This window comes from Lactuca virosa, chromosome 2, assembly GCF_052849685.1.
Source record: "Lactuca virosa cultivar CGN04683 chromosome 2, Lactuca_virosa_CGN04683_v6, whole genome shotgun sequence".
NCBI lineage: Eukaryota > Viridiplantae > Streptophyta > Magnoliopsida > Asterales > Asteraceae > Lactuca > Lactuca virosa.
In genome coordinates this window covers 314914954-314920874 of record NC_136427.1, presented here as the reverse complement: position 1 = coordinate 314920874, position 5921 = coordinate 314914954, and the positions used below count along the sequence as shown (strand labels likewise).

Genomic DNA, 5921 nt, shown 5'->3' with positions numbered 1-5921 from the left:
CCAAATTATTAAAGCCCACCTCCTTGGCAAGTAATCCATTTTTAGTTGGGCTATCCAGGTCCAAACATATATCATCTCCTCCCCCTTTGAAAGGAATTGACCTCAATTCCACAAGGCCATCATCATCAAGATAAGGGGAGAGATCCCCGACGTTGAAAGTTGTGTGCACTCCGTACTCTCCCGGGAGTTCCACCCTTAGGCATTGTCGTTCACACGTGTGACTATCTTGTAAGGACCGTCGGCTTGGCGAATTCACTTGTTCTTGCGCTTTTCGGGGAACCGCTCTTTCCTTAGATGAAACCAGACCAAATCGCCTTCCAAAAATACCCGGGCCTTTCTGTTCTTATTGGACTTCTGCTTGTACGAGGCATTAATGGCTTCGATGCGATCACAAACCTGAGTGTGTAGCTTCATCATGGACTTCAGCTTATCATCTGCGTCTTTATGGACTAACTCCTCCTTAGGCAAAGGGATTAGATCCAACGGTAAATAGGGATTCACGTCGTAAACAACCTCGAAGGGGGAATGACCTGTTGCGTAGGTAGGCGAACAGTTGTAAGAAAACTCAGCATGCGCTAATTTCACATCCCAATCTTTTTGTGTCTTGTTCACTAAACCTCGCAGTAAGGTGCCCAAGGTTCGGTTTGTGACCTCGGTCTGTCCGTCCGTCTGTGGGTGGTGTGATGTGCTGAATAAAAGCTTTGTCCCAACTTTCCTCCACAATGTGTTCCAAAAGTAACTCAAGAATTTGGAGTCACGATCAGAAGCTATTGTTTTGGGAATCCCGTGCAGCCGGACGATCTCCCGGTGGTATAAATCAGCAACCATACTTGCATCATCAGTTTTGTGACAAGCAATAAAATGACCCATTTTCGAGAACCGGTCCACAACTACCATAACTACATCTTTACCCCTTTGAGTTCGGGGCAGGGCCATAATAAAGTCCATGGATACGTCCTCCCAGGAGCGAACTGGGATGGGTAAGGGAGTATATAAGCCCAGTTTGAATGAGCTCTGTGCCAAGTGGCATGTCACACACTTGCTCACGATGTTAGTTACATCCCCCAACATCATGGGACAAAAGAAGTGTTATTTTAGCACCTCTAAAGTCTTGGCCACTCCAAAGTGGCCTGCTAACCCACCCCCCGTGCGCCTCACAAATCAATAACTCCCTGATGGGGTGTTTCGGGATGCAAAGACGGTTCCCTTTAAATAGGAATCCATCCTGCACCAAGTATTCTCCCTGTGTGCCACTATTACATTCTACAAATACATCACCAAAATCTACATCATTTACATAATAGTCTTTCAACGCCTCGAATCCTAGCAAGCGAACATCGAGTGTAGCCAGTAAAGCATAACGCCGAGATAGTGCATCCGCCACCACGTTAATTTTGCCATTTTTGTACTTTGAGGAAAAGTGGAAGGACTGTAAGAACTCCACCCACTTGGCATGTCTCGGGCTCAACTTCTTCTGACCATTGATGTATTTCAGTGACTCGTGATCTGAATGCAAAACAAAATGGCTAGCACGTAAATAATGGCTCCAATGCTCCAGAGCCCGCACAATGGCATAAAACTCCTTATCGTAAGTGCAATAGTTCAAGAGATCTCCCCCCAGTTTCTCTGAGAAGTAAGCAATGGGTCACTTGGCCTGGATCAGCACGGCACCAATACCCACCCCGCTTGCGTCACACTCTACCTCAAAAGATTGGGAAAATCGGGTAGGGCCAAAACAGGAGCAGAACATAATCTCTCTTTAATCGCCTCGAATGCCTTTTGAGAATCCGCTCCCCACACGAAGGCACCTTTTGAGCATCCGCTCCCCACACGAAGTCACGAATGAAACGGCGGTAAAAGGACGCCAATCCATGGAACGATCGAACGTCGCTAATGGTTTTTGGGGTTGGCCACGTCTTGATGGCGATCGATCTTGGCTTGATCCACCGATACGCCCGCTTTGGACACCACATACCCCAAGAACTTCACCTCATCCACAAAAAATGAGCATTTCTCCATTTTTCCATAGAGTTTTTGTGCTCTTAGGGTCTCGAACACTTGTTTCAAATGGATCACATGCTCCCCACGACTCTTGCTATACACCAAGATGTTGTCTAGATAAACCACCACAGACCTACCAAGAAAACACTTAAAAACATTGTTCATTAGTCTCATAAACGTGCTCGGGACGTTCGTAAGGCCAAAAGGCATCACGGTCCATTCGTAAAGGCCATGCTTTGTTTTGAACGTCGTCTTCCATTCGTCCCCCTCACGTACTCGGATTTGATGGTACCCACTTCATAAGTCGATTTTCGAAAATACAACTGACCTGTGAATTTCATCTAACATGTCGTCAAGCTGGGGAATCGGAAAATGATATTTGATGGTAATGTTGTTGACCGCCCTGTTGTCGATGTACATCCTCCACGTTCCATCTTTCTTGGGTATGAGCAATACTGGTACGACACATAAACTTAGGCTTTCTAGAACATATCCCCGTTCCACGAGCTCATCAACTTGCCTTTGCAACTCCTTCGTCTCCTCGGGATTGCACCGATAGGCCGCCTTGTTTGGTAATGGAGCTCCTGGGATGAGATCGATCTGGTGTTCGATGTCACGAATCGAAGGCAAGCCAGGTGGTAAATCGTTAGGGAACACGTCTTTAAACCCTTGTAATAATTTTGCCACGTCATCATAGAGAGGGGTTCCCGCCTCATTATCTTTGGCTACCATTAGGTACACCATGCCACCATCGTCAATCGCCTTTTCAACCTCCCGTTCAGTGGCGAAAATCGTACGATTCGGTTTCTTTTCTTTAGTCTTTACCGAGCGAATGTCTTGTGATGACATTGGTTTTAGTATGATTTTTTTGTTGTTATGTTTCAATTCATATTCATTGCTCCGCCCTCTATGAGTCACGTCTCGATCATATTGCCAAGGACGACCCAAAACTACGTGGCAAGCATCCATGGAAACCACGTCACAAAGGATATCATCTTTGTACGAGCCCATCATCAAGCCTACGAGTACCTGCTTTGTTACTTTTATCTTCTTATTGTCATCTAGCCAATGGAGAGCATAAGGTTTAGGATAGTTCATCGTGACCAATCCTAGTTTTGCCACCATTTCGCTAGATGCTACATTAGTACAACTACCACCATCCACTATTACACTACACCATTTATGATTTATAAGACATTTAGTATGAAACAGTTGAGTTCTTTGGTCGGCCTCTTCGTGTGTCACATTTGCTTGTAATGCCCGAAGGACTAACAACGTGTCATAGACGGGAGCTTCGTAGCTTTCATACTCTTCTTCTTCTTCATGTTCATCCTCTTCCTCAAAGGTGGAACTTTGTCTTTTTTCTTCCTCAAGTAACTCGTCCTGGAATTCTATCGCTTCCCGTAACGTCACGACTCATTTATTTGGGCACAAACTTTGGAAATGCCCGAAACCTTGGCACTTGTAGCACCGCGCTTTGGAAAAACTAGTCTCCTTGGAGTCTTTAAGAGGAGTCGCGGTTTCCTTAGTGCTTCTTGAAGATTGTAGCGAAAATTGGGATCATTAAAATCCATAGTAACTGCAGGATTGTTTCGGCTTTGATACCACTATGATGCGTGTATGGGGGCTGATTTTGGATAGGTGGGGAGAGAGAGACGTAGAACACGAGATTGTAAGGGTAGGGAAGAGGATAGGATTAGTTCTTACCTCAAGACCTATTGAAGCAAGAACTAGTTCGAATGCCAAGACCTATTGACACGCTACAAAACACGATAAGAGACCTATCTTATCTGATAAAGAGAGCAAATTGCAACAAGTTCAAGTGATGTTTTATTCCATAGAAATCGGCCCTATATATAGGTGATAGGAGTCGTGGGTTACAAAAGTGAAAAGGCTCATCATTAAGAGCTTTTATTTAACTAGCTTTATTAACTACCTTAATAACTTCAATGAAAAGAGTAGAAACTCCAAAGACTTTTCCAATTTCGGCCATGCTACATAAAAGACTAGAAAATAATGAGTGATCACCAACAAGTCCAAAAAACTCGGCCACAACTTCCATGTAGCCAAAAAATATCGGCCCACCCCATTTCAAGTCCAAATCCAAGAAATTAAGCACACTCCAAAGCCCAAATTATTAAAGCCCACCTCCTTGGCAAGTAATCCATTTTTAATTGGGCTATCCAGGTCCAAACATATATCACAACACACAATGAACCATTGTCAAATTTCAAAACAGGTAAACTACGAACAAGATCATTAAGGAACAATTTTATTTAAAACTTTGAAGTTGAGATGTGAAAGACGTCTATGCGATAACCAGCTGAGATCCGAAGATTCTTTCGATAGCAAACATATTAAGGGAATGCCCACAATTGGTTTCAAGTCAAGAGTGAACATGTCTCCCTTTCGTTTCGACTTCAGTAGAATCTCCTTCGTTTCCTTGTTTGAGATTATACTTCCTTCTTCATAAAAAAGAACCTGATTTCTTGTTCTAACAACTAGTTGCAAAACACTAATCAAATTGTGCTTTAAACTTTCAACATAAGCGACTCGATTCACCGTGAATTTTCCATTCGTCCCTTTTCCATAACATTTGTTTTTACATTTCTAATTATTTCCAAACTTGAGAACTCCAGCATTATCCAACTTTCGAAAATCTCTCAAATTTTCCTTCCTCCCATTCATGTGATGCGAGCATCCACTATCGATGTACCACTTTTCATCATATTGCTCGTCACGTAGTATCTGCAATCAGTTAGAAGAATTTAGGTCCCCAATACCTTTTGGGTCCTTGGACATTAGTTTGAAATACACTATGCAATGAAGAACCTGAAACCCAATTACGAACTTTCGATTTGAAATTGTCAATTAAGTCAACTTCCTTAGCTTCAGGAATCGAAATATAATCATACAATGGGGAAGGTTCAACTTTGATTTTCTTTTTTTCATCAATTTTCTAAGAAACATCAATTTTCTTCTTTGGAATTTCTTTCCACTTTCGCACCGTTGGTGTAGACTCTTGAGATGAAGTACTTTCATTCATTTAATCATTCAAGTACTTCTCGTAAGCACTTCAAATTTGCTCTTGAGAATAATTTCTTGATTGATTGATTTCCTTTTCCTTCAAGCCAATGACTGATGTTCCTTACATCACTTATTCCTTTTGGGTTTTTAGGTATAAAAGGCTCACTTTTTCTTCCTTTAACTTCCAATTTCTCAAATTTTCTTTTGGGAAATGACCTTTGTGAATGATTTGGAAAACGATTTTGATATCAGTTTTGATAACCAACACCATTTTGTTGAAAAACTTTTTGCTTTTGAGCAAAACTTCTTTGTTCATGGTTTTGAAAATTTCTTTGTAAACCATTTTGTAAAAAATTATTTTGGACAAGATTTTGATTCCTTTGAAAATCATTTTGTTTTTGAAAGTTTCTTTGAAAATTCTTTACATTTTGTGAAAACTTATTTGCTGTTTCAGTAGATTTTTGTTTAAAAACCTTTTGTTTGTGAAAAGATTTTTCATTTTTCCAATAGGATTTATTTTGTGCTTTTGATTTCGAAATTCCTTTATCAGAAGCCAAATTCTCTATTCCTCTTTTGAAATTTTGTGTTTTACCCTTTTGATGTTATGGATTATTAGGCAAAGACTCAACAAATATTTCTTTGTTTTTATTGTCAACAACGAATTTTTCTGTTTTCACATCCCAAACACGTTTTGTTTTATTTTATGGTCGAACATTTTTTGATTTTTTGTTCAAACCATTTTCCATTGTGTTTTGATTCGAATAAAATCCTTCTTTCGTCACACTCACATTGTCTTCATTTACCAAATTGTTCAATTCAGGAGCAACATTATCACCATTTCCTTTGGTAACAAAGACTTGATTTGGAAACACAACATCTTCTGAATCCTTGAA

The 5921-nt window shown here is 40.9% G+C and overlaps 1 pseudogene; it reads right to left on the bottom strand.

The window, feature by feature from the left end:
- Positions 1 to 1089: 1089 nt before the first annotated feature.
- Positions 1090 to 5371, bottom strand: LOC145158807 (uncharacterized; annotated as a pseudogene).
- Between the last annotated feature and the right edge of the window lie 550 nt (positions 5372 to 5921).